Raw genomic sequence first — 19,754 nt, 5'->3', positions numbered from 1 at the left:
TTGGTGGCATCTACAGAAAACTTATCGATTGCCACCCAGCATTCCACTTGGCCAAGACCTGTACATTGTCAGGAAAATGTCACACCTGAATTGGAATAGGAAATTGAATGCATTTATTTCTCTGTGTATGAGTCTTAGCTAGGCTTAAATTGCCATGAAGAGATACCATGACCACAGCAACTCTTACAAGGAAAACTGGGGTGGCCTGCTTACAGTTTCAGAGTTCAGTTCATTATCATCAAGGTTGGGAGCATGGCAGGATGCAGGCAGATGTGGTGCTAGAGCTGATACTGCTACATCTTGCAGGCAACAGGAAGTTGCATGAGACACTGACTGAATGGTCTACTGACCCCACAGTGACACACTTCCTCCAACAAGGCCACCATACCCACGCCAACAAAGCCACACCTCCTAACCTTGCCACTCCCTATGAGATTTACATTCAAATTACCCCAGTATGGAAACACAGCCAGACTTACTCTTGGAGTATTATTATTAGAGTGTTCAGGGGTCACGGGGTCTTGCTTTCATCACACTTGTCACAAGTTGATTTCTTCAAAGAGCTTCCCAAGTAACCCAAGCAAACGTGAGGGAGTCCAGCTGTGTAGCACACCCCTACGGCTAACCAACCTTTCCTTACTAATATCCCTTATAGGTCAATAAAAGGATAGGAAGGATAAGAATTATAATAGAAGTCTTGTTTCCTTTTTCAGCACCTTTTCCATCCTTAGAGGAACTTCCACCTGCAATGATTGAGTCGTGCAAAAGAGATTTCCATCTAAGTCATGCCAGTGGATCAGAACTGATGTTTGGGCGCTATGCCTTCAAAAACATGTCGTTTAATAAAAATGATTTTCATTTGGAATAAGAATTGCACTCCATTGAACTGGGCAACCACAAAAAAGTCTATATATTTGTTTCTGTGTTTGCGCAGAATCTATGTCTAAAATTCAAGTGTAATCCAAGTTTTTCTAACTTGCTATAGGCATAAAATATTAATGAGAGTCCAAAGACAAGAACTAGCTATGAGTAAAACAGATAAAAATTTACTATCAAGAACCTCCTAGGAGACTGCCACACAAACATCCATTCATAATATTGTTACAAAAATGAAGCTGGGAAAAGGATCACTAAATTTCCATCACCTGGGAATTCTTTAAATGAAGTATGGTATATTTACACAACAGCACAATTTATTAAGCCATTTAAAACACTTTATAGACTCATATATACTGGAGCAAAAGTTTTCAGGTACAGGTTTGCTTCACATACACCTTCTGTGCTGGTTAATTATTTTGTCAACTTGACACAAACTAGAGTCACCTGGGGAGAGGGGAGCTCAAATTGAAAAGATGCCTCCTTCAGATGGCCAGTGGGAATGTATCTGGGGGCAATTTCCTGATTACTAACTGATGTGGGAGAGCCGAGCCACTCCTGGGTAGATGGGCCTGAGCGTACAAGAAAGGTAGCTTTGCAAATGGAGAGCAAGCCAGGAAGCCACGCTCCTCTGTGGGCTCTGCTGTAGTTCCTGCTCCAGGTTTCTGCTTTGATCTCATGCTGGCTTCGCTCCACGATGGACTGCATCCTGCAAGTTTACAGAAACCTTTTCTTTCTTACATTGCTTTCGATCTTAGTGTTTATCACAGAAACAGCGAAGCAAAGGAGGGCAGCTTCTCAGAGATTCTGTTTCTCCGATTGGACCGCTTAAAAGTTTCTGTATCTTCCAGAGCACGTTAACAAAGTAATTATCTTTTAATCAAGATGTCTATTTAAACCCTAAGTCAAACCCTAAGTCAAAATTTTGAGTTTAGGTTAGGTGCATAAACAAATTGTTCCTCTGTTTCTTAATACAGTAGTTTCTGATTGTACAATGTAACACAGAGGTTGGGCACTAGTGGGTGATTCTAAAACAGCTGTTGAGTGTGCAGTTACAGTCACATAGATAAAGGCATGGAACTTTGGTCTTTCCCTTACATTAAGGAGGGCTGTCAAGAGTAGTGGTATCATTTGCCTTTAGTCCAAGCACTTGGGAGGAAGAGGCAAGCAGATCTTTGAGTTTGAGGCCAGTCTGGACTACAGAGCAAGTTCCAAAAATCCTGTCTTGAAAAACAAAACAAAAAAACAAAACAACACATTCCTAATTTTTAAGCCTGGTGGTGACGGCATGTGCTTTTAATCCCAGCACTCGGGAGGCAGAGGCAGGTTGATCTCTATAAATTCGAGGCCAGCCTGGTCTACAGAATGGGTTCCAGGACAGCAACAGCTGTTACACAGAAAAATCATGGAGAGAGAGGGAAAGGAAAGGGAGAGAGGAGGGAGAAGAGGAGAGGAGAGGAGAGGAGAGGAGAGGAGAGGAGAGGAGAGGAGAGGAGAGGAGAGGAGAGGAGAGGAGAGGAGAGAGGTCAGGGCAACATTTCCTCTGGCCTCCCGGATTTCAGTCCTCTGCTTCACGGTCCTCTGACTTCCCTTCTATGTACAATTACATCTTTGAGTGCAAACAACAGCCATTTCCACAAATTCCAGAAATTGGTAGATGAAATGATGCATAGAGATTCTAGTTTTTCAAAAGAATGAGTCCCTCAGAATGAGAACACTCACTCTCGGAAGCCTTCCTCACTGTGGAAATACGGGAGGTATTATGCTAGCCATTGTCCAAAATCAAGCTCAGGTGTTTTCAAGGATGGGTCTCAATTTCTTTTCTAAACTTGTTTTTGTTCAGTGAAAATTCTTTTGATAACCTTGTTAGAATAAAATGTCAATATTTTTACTAAAATTAATGAAAAAATAAAAAAAATCATCGAACAAGGTTTTTCCTAATTGACTAAGATAGTAAAAAAAAACCTTGCTTGATGAAGTTATAAAAGGCAGGCTACAGCCTTTGGGCAGTGAAGGCAGACACAGTAAAAACGTGGACATGCTCATATAAATAGTGAATTGACAAGATATGCTGCAAAATTGGATTCATCCAGTGGTTGTGATGTGACATGATGGGTGATTGACAGGTTGCTGTCTCCTTTTTTCTCCTTTTCCCCCTTTTCCACTCTCTTCCTCCCGCTCTTCTCTTTGCTTAAGTGGCAAGATGAGGTTTGCATCTACAAACTAAAACTTTGCCCCTTCAGTCTTTCAACCCCATTGTCTGTCTAATAGAATTTGAAACTCACCTTTGTACAACGGGGTCAAGTTGACAGGGAGCAGATTATGAAAAAAGGAAAACAATTTTTAATTTTATTGCTTTTGAACTCAAGAGCTTGTAAAGCCAATTTGTGAAAATAGATGATTCTGACAACTGGTCCTCCTGTGGAGAGGGCTTGGACACTGAGAAGAAAAAGAGAGCCAGAGGGACAGCGAGAAGGCTAGGCGTCTTGGTGGACTGTGTTTTGGGATTTGGAGGGATGGGTGAGTGACAGGATCTTCTAAGACATTTGGGGCTGGGTGGCAGGAGAGCGCTAACACTCTTAGGCATATATCATGTGAGCTGTTGGCTGAGGGCACTTCCCTTTGGGCTGGTCACTGGCAGAGAAGAAAGTGGGGAAGGGGAGTTAGTATCTCTGGGATTCACTAGAATCTAGAGATCTCTTTGTCTTAACAATAGGCTAGTAAGAGTTTGAATCAATGGGATTATAATAATGTGCAGAATCTTATTGCTCTTAAACCACAGTAAATTACAACCAGTGCTATAATACAGAAAGATTACATTTCTGGACAACACTTGCCGTCAGACTGTGTTTATTCTTACTCTCAAGTAACTTTAATAATTAACAGTTTGAAAACCTACAGATTCACAAGGCATCATTTTCATTAAAACCCAATTTTAGTAAAACACACAAGGTTAAAATGTGGCTTCATTTCTAACCTGGCAACTGCCTAATTAAAGAAAATAACATTGCACAAATAAAGCATCTCTTTAGGCCTTCTAGCAATGAACTGTCTTACTATTTACATCTAGTAAACAAACATAATATCTGTATAAAAATGGCAAACATGCATTCATCTTATTTCTCCTGCTGTTGTGTTTCCATTCCCTTGGGACCTTCAGCATCTCTTTGAGTCACTGTCTCTCTGCAGTCAGCACCATTGCTCATGCCTTGCCCTGAATTCCCCATGCCCCCTTGACCACCATCCTTTTCTCATTTCTTCTTCCCTCCCATTCCTAAATTTCGCCAATTCCTTTCTTTCTCCTCTTCACACCCCTTAAGCATTCGTGGTCTTTTGACTTCTTCATTTCACAAACACCCATTCTCTTCCTGTGAAAGCATATCCATTGTCAACGCTCTTGATATCTCCAGGTCGATTGTTCCTTCCAGTGGGAAATACAAGTTCAGAACATTCTGCTTGGCATGGGAGCACTTGTGCCTGTGTTTGAATCTGCTTTGCTAGGTCCCTCTGATCTTGTATGTGCTGTGTTGTAGACAATCTAGAACATCCCTGCCATCCACACCTGTACACCTTTCTTTATAGTATTTCATCTTCTCTTCCCTCCTTCTTCCTAGCTCTTAATGTTTAATCCTTTCAAGATTTGGGTGATGTCCGCTACCTCTTGTGAGCAGATTTTCACATCTTCCACACAGATTACAAATTTGTTTATTTGGTTCTTCTCTTAGTAAGTTTGATCTTTTAAACCTGGTTTTTAGGACATTATTTTCACACTTATTTCTTAAATACTGAGTTTTTACAAACTAGTGATCCGGAGGGCAAGGTTTCTACTTAATTTTTTTCTGCTTAATTTTTTTAATTCTCTTAAGATCTTATTCCAGTGCCTTTCATATAATTTATAGTTAGCTCATTGGTGGAATTTTTAATTATTTATGTAATGTGTAAGGGCGTTATAAAGTGGTGATGGCGGTTAATGAAGGCTAGGGGAGGCGCTATAGAAACGAATCCATCTTGCAAGGCACAGTGACATCAGTAGAGTATGTTGTGATGTTCTATTGTACATAGGATGATGACAAGAAATAGCATTGCCTTGAATATTTCAAAGTGGCTTTAAAAAGGAACTTTGAATGTTCTTACCACAAAGAATTTATAAGTATGTTAAAGGACATGCTACTGATCACTCTGATTTGATTGCTACATTACATATTCAAGTACTGAAACACCACATTGCACCTCATAAATATGTGGAATTATTACTTGCCAATTTAAAACAACATACAAAGAAATCCACAATAATCACGTTGCAGTGTGGTGTTGTCATGCTGGAGCCTTAGGTCAAAGCAACAACACAAACCCAAATCAATGAACCTAGTTTCAGTTCTAGATTTGATTAGATTAAAAATAACTGTAAAAGTCCCTATCCAGAGATTCTGAAAAATCACATCCTTTCCCAAGGAAGTGCTTAACTCTGGCCAGCAGAGGGCAGTGGTACCTAAGTAAACAGTGGTGCCTAGCCCTGCCCTCTTGGTCCGCAATCTTATTCCATGGTGGATGATTTGACATGAAGGGCTTTTGCTGTGGGATTGGGGTGTGATGGACAAACTTTATATAAGTCAGCTGCTGAAGCAGCCAGCAGTAAGCCAGCTTACATCCAACCTTTCTTTTAATAAATCTTTTCTATATTTGATTTGAAATGAAGACAAAATCTAGGCCTTATTATCTAGGAAGTCACATAGTAACTGGCACTCAGCCCTTCTTTGGAGCAGCTGTCAACATCTGGCTGGCTTTCTTTTCGTTGCCACCCTAACCATAAGCCTAACTCCCCAACTCCACTCTTTCTTTAATATTAGGATTGGAGACCTGGCAGGGGAGCTGCTGTTGCAGAGAGACTCATCGCTTGCTCGATAACGAAGGAAGCAAGAAAGCAGACACAAGAGATACCAGTCAATATATTTGATAATTTGCTTGTTCATCTGTTTGTTTTCCCATTTATACATTGATCTTACAACCACTTATCATCTATTACAATAACTATTATGGTGGCAGAAACAGACACAATGTCTAACCTAAATCAACAGTGTTCACCTTTCAAGATTAACTAAAGCACAGGAATTGATGACACAAATACTTAAGTTAATATGCAGAGGGATAGGTAAACATTCTGAGAACTCCTCTGAATAGCAATTGACAGGTCCTCATAAGTTTAGTGTTGATTATTTTTGTAGGAGGAAATGGGAAAAATGGGGAGGGCTTGAATTGGCAACAGAGGAGGGAGGTCAATTCAGAAGAAAAGGAGAGAGGAGGAGAACATAGCACTAAGGATGTCTGAAAAAGCCATAAGGAATTATACCATTACTTATTGACCCATAATTAAATGAAATACATATAAGTCTGTGTATACATACACATACACATGTACATACACACATATAATTCAAATAAAGTTGTTTCATTTGGGTTAGCAATGCTCCCACCAAGAATCATAGACTAGCTAGTAAAACCCCAACATAAGACATCCCTTTTCAGATGTTGGTTAGGGGAGCCCAAGAGACTCTCCAAACAATAGAAGCTATTGCTGTTGTCTTTGGTTGTTTTCCAGAGGTGGAAGGTAAATTTCTATTACTGAAGATACCAAGAACTTCAGACATAGGACCTGGAGGTTCTGAACTGGATCTGATATGAAAACCTCACCCTTGAGGACCAGCTTTAATAGTACCAGAAAGTGCTACACAAGCTGCCAAGGGAGAGAAGCGACCAATAGTCTTACTCTTCTGTGATGCCTATGAACCACAAAGACCATGTCAAGATATTCCCAAGGATGCAGCAGCGGCACTTACTTAGACCTTTGTGGTAACCAACAGCTCTCTAATTGGACTCAACACCCACTCTGTAGGAGGGAAATCATATCTGCTTTGGAAACCTAGCCAAATACCTGGGACTAATGAGGTCATGTAGTTCAGAGGATAACCTACTGCCGCCATTTCCTGGATCAGCATAATTCCTAACTTCATTCTAAATATAGATGCTCACACACACAGGTGAGTGTAGCTCTCACCTCTCATTAAAGAAAGTTATCTTTGCAGCAGATGGAGATGATTACAGAAAACCACAGCTAGTACAAATGCAGAGACCAACCAAACACCCGGTACCCAGTCCCAGTTGAATGTCTACAACAGAACCTTAAGGCTAAGGCGACACCATGGAAGACAGAGTGGAAAGCTTCTAAGAGTCAGAGGGTCAGGAAATTGCTGTGACATTGTGTCATTTACAAATGATAGGGAAGTTTCTCCCATAAAGTCTCACCAACATGGACTTCTAAACAAAACCTGAAAATGTATAAAACCAACATAATACATATGAAGATGGAAGGGGAAAATCCCACGAGGCCCCAACCCTAGGCAAAAATATTATGGGCGAGTAAGAAACCTGACAATGGGAGGTATAATCTTCCCCTGGGATGAGCACCCTAATTGGGGACCCGAAACCAAGTGGTCAGTGCTGAAATCATACACACACAGGTAACACCAAAGGACTGAGCAGGCTGCATTGAAAGATTTAGCCTTATGCTCATATCTGCAACAATAACAAATAAAGAAACCATGATTTGATGGGGAGCAGAAGAGGGATTATGGGAGAGGTTGGAGGGAAGAAAGGGAAGGGGCAAATGACGAAATTCCCTTCTGATTAAAGAAGTGGTTTAGACTCCTCCAGGAAGCTAGCACGTTGCTTTTGATTACAGCGTGCACTCGACAAATGCTTCTCTTTTAAACTTGGTACCTTTCAGTTTCTAATTCATGAGGTACATGCAACAAGAATGGTAATTGCTCTCCACCCGAGAATCAGAACAGAAAATCTAGCCCCTAGAGAAACTGTCTAGGCATGTAGTCTGTAAACTATGTCCTGGGAAACTTCTGGAACAGTTTTTCTTCAGTGCAGTCAGAATCACCTTTAATTATGTTGGATTACTTTTCAACCATTCCAATTTCCTTCCTGGAAGCCTACAGAGCCAGACTCTAGAGGGATGCAGAGCGGGGGAACCGGCGCTTGCATGCATGTGCCAAGCGATTGTTAGCTCATGCTGGAGCCCGGGAACGCTTCTCCTTGCTCTGTTAGCTCATATACACCTCCAAGCCAGGCATGAACTCTGAGCTCTTTTCCCATTGCGTACACATCTGAGTCCTGAGTACAACAGAATAACATCTGGCACAGAGTAAATATTTATTGTCTGATTAACTAAGTTATATCCATATAGAGTATTAAATAAATCTAATTTCTACCTGAAAGTTCAGTTTGACGAAGGTTTCTAATGCTAAAAATCAAAAGTGCCATTGGTAGAATCATCTTCTAAAGAAAGGAAGACAAGTTAGATAATTGAAAGCCCTCAGAGATATGGGTTTCTCTTATATACTTAAATTTGGTATAGAATGTATTATAACTATGTTCTCAAAGCATTCTAAATAATTACTGATTAGGTGTAAGCATAGCCCTGTATGGAGTACCAGTCTAGAGATTTCAATTTACCAAATGTCAAGTGCCATTCAAGCTTGATTTCCCCTGACTGTGGGTCATCCCTCTCCAGGACTGGGATCTGACACAAGTTAACGTTTGACAACGAAGTGACTTGTTATGTGTGGGCATTTTGGTTTACAGCTTGGATCTGGGGTGAAACCCTTCCACCTGGATGCTAATGTTCAGTTTGAGGGACTTTGAACATCTTTTCAGGGAAGAAACCTGAATTTTGTGACTCCTGTGCTCACTTCTACTACAGTTACTACACTGAGCACCTGTGCCTGTGAATGCCCTTAGCATGTTCTACAGATACAGTTGGTTGGTCTTTATACAGTTATCAGGGAAATGCTTTTGCTGAAGAAACATTGATTCTTCACATGGGCTATGAGGTAACTAAAAGCAAAATAAAATCCTGGCATCTCTGCCTCCAGTTTTCCACATCTCCTTTACTTTGGATTAGATTGCTGTTTATCTCCCCATTAGGATGTTAGTGTGTGTGTGTGTGTGTGTGTGTGTGTGTGTGTGACAAGAGATTGGCACACACTGTGGTATACATGTGTGGTAGTCGGTTGACAGTCTTAGGTCTCGGTCTTCACCTTACGTCTTTTTCATTCTTCTCCTTTGAGATTAGAATTTACCCCCTCCCCTTCCTCCCTCCAAACACTTCCAAATACCCCTCCTTGCTCTTTTTTTTAAACTTCATTGCCTCTTTTTTTCCCATCAAGTGCTGTTATTGCACATAACTGTATGTGTATACATAGATATTTCTAAATATAACCTGCTCAGTTTGTATAATGTTACTTGTATACAATTTTTTAGAACTGTCCATTTCGTATTAGATAACCAATTGGTGTGCTCTTCCCTAGGGGAAGACTGTTTCTTCCGCTTTTCACATTTGTTGAAATAAGAGCGGCGGGTCTGCGTCCCCAGCACCCCGGCCACCCACATGGCTTGCTTATGCCCCGAAATAACAACACACAAATTGTATTCATTTAAACACTGCTTGGCCCTTTAGCTCTAGCCCTTACTGGCTAATTCTGATATACCGATCAACCCATCTCTAATAATCTGTGAGCACCGGTCTTACCGGGAAGATTCTAGCCTACGTCCATCCTGGGTCGGAGCTTCATTGCGTGTGTCTGCCCGGGAGTGGAGCATGGCGTCTCTCTGAGGCGTCTGCCCCCAAGAGGAGAGCTGTCGAGTCTCTGAGCTCATTTCCTCTTCCTCCCAGCATTCTGTTCTGTTTACTCCTCCCACCTATGTTCTAAGCTATGAGCCCAAGCAGTTTGTTTATTACTTAACCAATGAAATCAACAGATTGATATATGACACTCCCACATCACACATTCCTTGCCTGCCCATAGTTCTTTGTGTAGTGCTGTGGCCTTCTGGGCCTTCTCTCGGCCACTTTGGTAGATCTGCTAATGTCATCCTTGCTCAGCTCTTGTTTAGACAATCATGTCTGTGAGACTTCGTGAGTGTAGCTTCCGACATTATAGGAGGTGCAGTCTCACAGCAGATTTCCTGATTCTCTTGCCCTTACAATCTTTCCTGTTTCCTCTTGCATCTTTCTTTATGCACCCCGAGCCTTAGATACAAGAGTGTTTTTTAAATGTATCCACTGGAGCTCTGCATTTTGATTGGTTGGGGCTTTTTGCAATCTTCTCACCTTCCATCTTGAGATAAGGTCTCTGTTGTTCCTTGCTGCTCATGCCAGGCTAGCTGATCCTCAAACTTCCAGACACTCTTCTCTCTCTGCCTTCCAGAAGCACTGTGATTGCTGATGCACACTGCCATGCCTGGCATTATATGGGTTCTGGGGATTCTAACTCAGGTCCTCATGCTTGGTTGGTACACACATTTACCCACTGAGCCTTCTCTCTAGTCCTGCACCCATCTGTAGACAGGAGATATCTATCTGTATCTCTTTTAAAGGCCGAAGGTATAAAGGTAATAATCATTATCCAAAACATATTGTCACCAAGGATTCTTGTCCACAAATGTGGAGAATTATTTTTGATGGTGAGGCTGCACTGTGAAGCAGGAGTTACCATTTCATGGGCACTACATTGTCCCTGCAAGCAATAAACTGTCTTTAAGAACCACAAATGAGACAATGATCAGCTAGATAATGACTGCTTACTCATGTGTGGGGCCCCTCCCCCACCCCAGTGCTTTCTTCCTCTAGACTTACCCCTCATAATAGTACCCTAAAGAAGAAGTTGGGTAACTGAACTTTAGTATCAGGTCCTCTCCTTAATGTGTCACATTCATTAAATCTTCTATCTTTGCTTTTCACCGTACTTATGTCTTTAGTTGGCAAATTGGGATGGTTGGCCTGGCATAACCTTGTTGGGGTTGATTTTGTCTTACAAGTCTATCAACAGTACCAATATCGGATAATGCTAGCTTACACCTGTAATTTCAGAACTTGGAAAACTGAGGTAGGAAGAGTTACTAATTTTGAGGCAACTTGAACTGGGGAATTGACGTTGGTTAGCAATGGCTATGGAGTGAAACCTTATCTCTGAAACAAAGAAAACCCAAACCAGGCAACCAAGCAACCAACAAAACAAACATTCAGGTGTGGGGTTTTTTTTTTTTTGGATTTTAATGTCATTAATGGGCTCAGTGTTCTGTTTTCTTCATTTGTCATGACTGGAACCTTAAACACAATGATGCCATATATTTATTAGGCAAAAATTCCCAGAGGCAGTGCCCTGAAAAGAAAAAGTGTAATTCATTTCAAGAACACTGTAAGTGGAAGCTTTGAAAGAACAACAAAGCGCAGCTTTTTAAACACGCTCCCTTTCTCCTCTTGCTCCCAATGTCTTCAGTGGGCATTCTCTTCCCGCCCATGTACTCAGGGATGCCACGTGTTAAGCCATGTGACATCTCCACTCTCTGTCTTTACGACTCTGGGGAATATAGAATTCCTGTGAATAAGGACTTTAAACAAACCGCAGTGGGACTGGGGTTTATACATGGGAGAGGAAGGAAAGAATAGCGGTTAAAGAACAGAAGCAGGCTTCTTTACAAGTAGGAAGGGGAGCCGCATGGCACTCAGAAGGTTTATATGGCATTCTCCACCTAGGAAACTCAAGAAATAATTGGAAACAGAATAATAGCCTCAAAGTCTTCCATTGAAAATCAGCAGAACCATTTTATAAAGGAAATTTTAACAAAAAAATAAAACATTGGGACAAGGAGCATAAATACCTGTGGACTTGACATGTAAAGAAATAGAAATTCCAGCTCAGTAGAATATGCTATTAATTTTTAAAATTAAAAACAAAACAAAAACAAATTATCATTGATTATTCTTATTATTAAGATACCATGTATTTTTGGGATAATTAAAAATATAAATACATATATATATATATATATATATATATATATATATATATATATATACATATTGCATTAGGTACTTTTCTACTGCTTGATAAAACACCATGACCTAAACAACTTATTAAAAAAAAGCGTTTCATTGATCTTATGGTTCCAGAGGGGCTAGAGGAATGATGGGCAGCAGGAACAGTGGAACACTCACACCTCAAACTCTAAGCAAGAGAATGACACTGAGTCTTCTCAAACCTTAGCCCCTTCCCCTAGTGATATACTTACTCCAACGATCCTACATCTATTTATCCTTCACAAACAGTTTTACTAACCTGTGATGAAGTATTACAACAGGTGAGCCTTTCTCATTCAAATGACCACACACATATTAATATATACACATATAAAAGGATGTTAAGTAGAATTACCATATATTGTAGGAGACAATATCACAACTAGACAGCATATGCATTTTTTGAGTTACTGGCTGAAGGGGTCCTATAGAATCCTCAATTACAGATTATTGTTACAACTATAGTTTACCCTCTACAACCTGCTGGTAGGATCCTATTGCTGAAGACATCAAATGTAGCGGCGTAAATGAAGGCAGACAGAAATTATAATAATATATTCAGCTTTAATTAGGGAAAGACTCACAGAACCCGTGGTTCCAGCGGAGAACAGGAAAGCAGAAGGGGCGGGGAAGAGCACTCTAGCAATATTTATTAGTAAAAAATATCCTCAGGTGACCCCGCCCTGCAAGCAAGGTGATTGGCTGGGCTACTCCTACAGACATCATATAGCTATGACATGGAACATGTTGAATTGGTTCTCAACTAGAAGCTTCACCCCTATTGGCTGGCATTCATTCTGCTGATAGGTGCTATAGGCACTATTAGAGAAGAAAAATTATTCACCACTGTCATCCAACTATGAACTCTCTTCATGCTACCATAGCTATCTTGTCTCCAAGCTATGCCAAGAGGGGCAGTAATAGCATGAATGTTATGGGAATAACCAACCACTTTATAACATGTGTTTTAAGGCCCATGAGCCGGAATCCATTCCTGACATTGCTAATAAGGCCAAGAACTTGAGACTAGATAGGTCATGAACTCTAGAAGAGAACCTGCAACTATAATTCTGCTTAATGAAAGTAGCAATAAAATGACTACTAATGATATTTTTGCCATACACATAAATGAATGTATTTCTCAATACTCACCAGAGAAGTTTCCTCTTGCAATAAATGGGAATTGACATAGAGACAAACAATTGGGCAATTCACAGAGAGTGAGAGACTTTGGGAGCCTCAGCCTTAAATTAGATGTCTTTATCACATTCCTCAAAGATCAGGGATCTATTTGACTAGAGGCAGAAAGATTATTTGACAGAGATGTAGCATGACTTCAAGGAAACAACACTTTCCAGACTCAGCAGGACTGCTGCACACACATACGTGTGATCACAGGCGGAAGACCTGCACAACCTCAAGCCAGACAAGACCCCAGCATAGGAAGGGGGAAGTGGACACATAGAACTACCCTTATCCAAGAAGCTGTTTGCAACTGATAGCTGCCAGGAGAGGGAAAAGCTATTCTGTTAGATGAAGTGGCATTAGGTTTAATAACCACACTCCAAAATGTGTCCCACACTCAGGAGTAGTTCATCAATACACATTTGACTCCTGATTTTTGGTGTGTGCTCTTTTTTTGTTTATTTGGTTTTCTTTTTCAGAGAGGTAAGGAATTTGACATTGGATAGGTAGGGAGGTGAGGAAGGTCAAAGAATATGATCGAATACATTGTATAAAATTCTCAAAAACTAAAAATAGAAAAAGGACCAAATTACTATTTTTTTACTATTAAGGCAATATATATTTATTTGGAGAAAATTAAAAATATAAAATAATCTCATCTCTCCATAATAATCTTGATTATCAATGCTATTGCCGTTTTCCTGTATACTCACTGGTTTTTAAGTTTTCCAATGTTTTAACATTTTGTGGTCATGGAGCTTTGTTTTTTTTTTGTTGTTCATAAAAATAACAGCGCTGTACCTTTAATGACTCTGTGATGGTCTTATCTTTAACAGGCATGTTAATCTTGTATCACCAGGTTATCGAGATGTTTTTCTTCAGACTTTTCTGTTATCCATCACATCTTTCTCATTTCTCTGGCTACGACGGACTCAGTTCATAGGTAGCCCAGTAAATGAACCATCCAAATAGTCTAATTAAATTGCACCACATCCTGCTACACACTTCAGAAAGTGAAGTGCAGAGTTACATATATCTGAAGTACAAAGGCAAGTAACAGGACCAGAACAGCCACGGGGCTTTGGTGAGCTCCCCATGATTTTATAAGAGGCTGGAACTCTGCATGAAGAGATTATTTAGTTATCTGCCTTCACCTATGGATTCTACTTAATGTATGAAGTAAGCCCGGGCCGCTAATAAAACAGGAGTGAAACCGAGGCTTGAGAATAACGGTGGAATGAACTAACCCAGTTACATTCCCCTCTCATTTGCTGGCTTCCTAAGGGAAGAACAGTTTGGCTGCAGGGAGATAAGAGTATTAATGAAAGAAGAAACATGGATTTTCTAAGCCGCACCCGTCGCTGTCCCCGGAGCAGCCGGGTGTGAGGGCTATGCCCTAGCCCTGTCAAGACCTAACTCTCGACTTTAGAAGTGCTGTCCGAGATGTCTACTTTATGTTTTCAACTCTTGATCTATGATTGCTCTCACGTTAGAACTATATCAATTACCATAACTGTAATTGTATTGCTTTTAATATCATCTGGAATATCATGCACTTTAATAGTGGAACCTTTATTTCTGTAGAAGAATAATTACCCCCAAACATTTATTATATTGTGGAAGTATAGTGTTTTTGTTAATTTCTGTGCATCAGAAACGTCAACATCAGAGTAGCATTCAGAAATTGTCTGGGGGAAGAAATACGCCGAGTTTCCTCTCACCAAGATTTTTCGGTGCAGGAGTAAACTGCATTATAGAAACGTGAATGCTTCTCCCTTTGGGGTGCATTTCCTGCCTGACGACCAGCCTGTTGACCTGGAAGGGCAAGCGATAAGTCAGTTTACTCTTCTCTGTTTTGTTTCATAAAGCTTTATGTAGCTACTATGCTAGTGCATTTTGCCTGTGGGCTATAGCAGCTTCAAATAATTATTTTAATATCTGGAACTGATAAGTGCAGTCTAAAAAGAAATGCAGGATTGTTGGCCTTATATTGCTGCTTGGGAAGTAATGACTGTAATGAGATTGAGCTCATGAGAATATATCAAGTTGCCTGCTTCATTCTCTAAGTGAAATTCTCTTTTTGAACAAAGTGCATCCAAACATGGCAAACTTGTACTTTATGCTTGCTCTTTTGTCTTTGAGGTTAATATATTTATTCCTATTGTAACTGTTTAATGTTCAAGACCATGATCAGAAAGCAGCCTTTTTAGAAGGTTCTAATTTATAGATAGTTCTGGTTTAGAAACTTCTAGTTTTTGATTGTTTGGTACTTTCCAAGGTCAATGACTGACAAGTGTGTTCCTTTTAAAGCATTCTTGATTAAAATATAGGTTTCTGCGGTGAAGAAACCAATACAATGCTTTCTTTGTAGCTGTCACTTCACACACACACACACACACACACACACACACACACACACACACACACACCCCACACACCCCACACACATACACACACGTTTCTTTTTAGCAACTTTCTTCCTCAAAATCATTTTCTTTCCTACATGGGTATGTTAGTCTTTTTCTCAATGCCGATGTTTCCATGAGAAATAATAACCAATACATGACAAGTGAGAATAGGCTTGATTCCTTGTTTGAGTTACTCTTGTTCAAAAACTTAAAGGTTGAGATAACAAAGAACGCTAGCCAGTTTAGCTGAGTAAATCAGTGGCATTTGGTGCATTCAAGATGACATGCAGTCACTACCTCCACATGACTCTAAAATATTTACCTCACCTCCAAGGAATTCTATCTGCTGACTATCTGTTTCTTTTTTAAATTTATTTATTTATTAAAGATTTCTGCCTCCTCCCCACCACCGCCTCCCATTTCCCTCCCCCTCCCCCGATCAAGTCCCCTTCCCTCATCAGCTCGAAGAGCAATCAGGGTTCCCTGACCTGTGGGAAGTCCAAGGACTACCCACCTCCATCCAGGTCTAGTAAGGTGAGCATCCAAACTGCCTAGGCTCCCACAAAGCCAGTACGTTTGCTGACTATCTGTAAGTCTATGGATTTACCTGTCCTGGATATTTCTGTTTAATCACACAGGATTTGCACTTTTTGTGCCTGACTTTTTTCACAGAAGAATATTTTCCTTTCTACTCTCTATCCCCCATCCTCCCCTCTTCTCTCTTATTTTTCTTTTTTTCCTTTTCTCTTCTTTCTCTTTAGTATGCCTGTTATTCAGTGCGTAGCTCTCCAATGCAGGTAACATCAGTAGAGCCTTGCTCATTCAAGATCTGTCCCATCTGTACATGGACATTATTTCATAGTGAAAACTGGTACCTAGAAGCTTTATTGAGTAGACAATCGTTCTGAGAAAGCCAAAGCTAGACAAAATGATATTCATATGAAGCCACTAGACCAGTCCTGTCAGGCATACTTGTTGTAGAGATGGGAAAGAATAAACACTCTCTATAATGTTACTTACAATGCTATTCTTAAAATGTTACTTAAAATAAAAAATAATTGATGAATAGCTAAGGTGCATCATTAAATGCAGAATCATTTAATGGTAATAAATGATGTAGATGAATATTTAAATACTGCAAGGCTTAGAAAATTTTCAAAGTATTTCCTGAGCCACTACCCCAGCCCAAGTTTTACTTTATAAAACTTCTTTACTCACTCATTACTTGTATGTTTGGTAATTTTAGCTTTAAATAAGTCATGTGATTAAGATTTATGCCACACATTTTTCTTTCCCTGGGGACATTAATTCATTCTCTTTGTTTCTTTTTGGCTCCATCTTTCTACTCTTCCATTTCTTAGTTTACATTTCCTTCTATTTTTTTTTTTTGTTTTAAGCTATGAGTTTCTTACCTTCCTTATCTTTTAATGGCTTTGTACATGTAACCGTTGTAAATTCAGTTAGCACACAAGCTTATCAGATTATATTTCAGGTGTTTTATAGTAGACACTGCCCCAAAAGGTCCCTCTCTTTTAGCTTCTAGAGAACACTGGCTGCTTGTTTCAAGTCATACATTGTTATCTTTACACCTCACTTCACCATCTTTATCTTGTCTTGGATTTTTCATTTCTATTACCATTTGCTTTCCTTTCTCTGGGCAGATGAGAATTTTTTTTTAAATTTATTCTCTTATATATTACACCCTGACTGCAGTTTCCCTTCCCTCCTCTCCTGGTCCCTCTCCTCCACTTCCCCTCTCCCCCAGATTGACTCCTCCTCCTTTTCCTTCAGAAAAGGGCAAGTCTCCCAGGGATATCTACCAAACATGGCATATCATCTTAAAATACCAGGAACATCCCCTCATCTTAAGGCTGGATGAGGCAACCCAGTAGGAGGAAAAGGGTCCCCAAAATAGGTCTTTGTATGATAACGTGCTGGACAGTTTATAAATGGAGCAAGTAAACGAAAGGATGACTAATATAGATGGGACTTATGTAATGTCAGTTATAAACATTATCAATTTTATTATTTTATTTTTATCTCTAAAAATGTTGGTTAATATGAGTGCTAAGATACAAGTTTTAGAAAAACTTAATAAAACAAATCATAGTAATATTCAGATACAGACAAAAGAATTTAATGAAGAACCAAATTAGGCATTGCATTATAAGGTTAGAGAGGAACAGCCTAAGGTTATCAAACAACCAACTTTAATTTATCGAGTCATCTTAGAGCAACTTTCAAATGACAGATATCCCCAAGTCTGTGCAAGAGTTAAATGGACTCCTTTGGAAATGTTAGATTTAAGGAGATTAAAGGAAGCAACAGTCTCATATGGTGTGCATTAATTGATCTTTTGTTAATAGAATTATTTCTAGAGATTGAAGAAACTTGCATAAAGTTTTCTTGGATCCTGGTACTCAATTACAATGTACAACGTAGTGGAATGAAGAGACTAATACCACTGAACAACGAAGTAGGGCTAGAGGATATCTCTCAAGACCAACTTCTTGGACAGAGGTAGTTTATGCTGGCATATAAAGGCAATCTCTATATGATGACCACATCCTAGATTTATGCTGCAAAGCAGCTTTGAATGCTTGGGACAGAATTGGAAAAATAGGAAATAAAATTGAGTCATTTATTAGAGTTACACAGGGCCCAAAGAAAACCTTCATGGATTTCTTACAAAGACTGACTTTCAGCAGTAAGTAGAATGATACCAGATTCAGAAGCTAGACAAATAATAATTAAATCTCTGGCTTTTGGAAACGCTAATGCATACAATTCAAAAAGGGTAATTAGTCCATTAAAAGCAAGATCAAAACCCTTGGAAAATGAATCTGAGACATGATCAATATTGAATCTCATGACTATGATGATGCATGGATAGAAGAGGTGATCTTCAAAGGGTTGAAGAAAAATCAAAATGTCAGGTATATCAGTTGTGGCAAACATGGTCACCTAATAAGGGATTGTCAACAGGACATTCTTAGAAACAATGTTTTGTTAGAAACATAATTCAAACAGAACTCCCCTCCCTTCTGGATTATGTAGAAGAAGTGGCAAAGGCAGGCACTGGACCAATGAATGTAGGTAAACAAGGGACATGCCAAATTCTGTTTAGTCATTTTCTGTAACCATGGAAGAAACTCCTCCCCAGAGCAATTTAAGAACCTAATGACTATAAAAGAAGCCATATTGCTTAGGATGATAGAAAAGCTATAGAGGAGAGAAGAAAAAATTCAGGAGAAAGCACAAAGCAAATATTTTGGCAAACTATTAATGAACAAAGACCAAAATTAAAAATATAAATAAGTTATGTTGTCATAGAAGGTCTTGTAGACACAGGTGTGGATGTCACAATAATTGCACTTGAACCTTGGCATTCAAATTGGCCTCTTCAGGAGGTAAATGTTCAGTTTTTAGGGACTGGAACTTTATCACAACTAAAAGAGCATGAGATGGGTTGAATGTATAGGGCCAGAAGGAAAATTAAAGCCATATGCGGTTAACATAGCAATGAACTTATGGGGATGTGATTTATTATAGCAATGTAATACTCAGATTAACATTCTTCCAATCTCAGAAACAAAGCATAAATTATTGTATGTTTATGGGAAAAATATTAGAAGGTAATATAAAGGACAGTCACTGACCATTCAGTACAAGAACAGGGTGCAACAGCTGCTGATATTTCAAAAGCATCCATAGCCCTACCTTTAAAATGGTTGACAGACAAACCTGTATGGGTTGTACAATATCTTTTAACAACAGAGAAACTGCAGGCCTTAGAATAGTTGGTACAGGAGCAGTTAAATCCTCAGCATATTGAAGAATCAACCAGCCCTTGAAATTTTTCTGTATTTGCTATTAAAAAAATCTGGAAAATGGAGAGTGATAACAGATCTAAGAGCAGTTAATAAGGTGATTCAGCCAATGGGATCTCTACAGTCTGGCATTCCTTTGCCTTCTCTACTACCTAAAGGATGGTTTCTTATAGTTATTGATTTTAAAAGATTGTTTCTTTACTATACCTTTAGAAGAAAAAGACAGTGAAAAATTTGCCTTCACAGTGCCTATTTATAATAATTCTAGCCCTTTAGAATTATGGAAGAATAATGGAAGATTCTCCCACAGGGAATGTTAAATAGCCACATCTTTTTTTTATGTTTCAAACTTTTATTTGAATTTTTACATTTAAAATTTAGTTAGTTAGTAATTAGTCAGTCAGTTAGGTAGTTTTTGTTTTTCCTTGTTTATTTTATTTTTTTTAGTTGTTGCAAAAAAAATTTCCCATTTCCCTCTCCTCCCACAACACCCCCCTCCCCTCCCTTTCCCCTGCTCCCCCTCACTCCATT

This window comes from Microtus pennsylvanicus, chromosome 5 (assembly GCF_037038515.1).
Source record: "Microtus pennsylvanicus isolate mMicPen1 chromosome 5, mMicPen1.hap1, whole genome shotgun sequence".
NCBI lineage: Eukaryota > Metazoa > Chordata > Mammalia > Rodentia > Cricetidae > Microtus > Microtus pennsylvanicus.
This window is presented reverse-complemented; position numbering follows the sequence as displayed.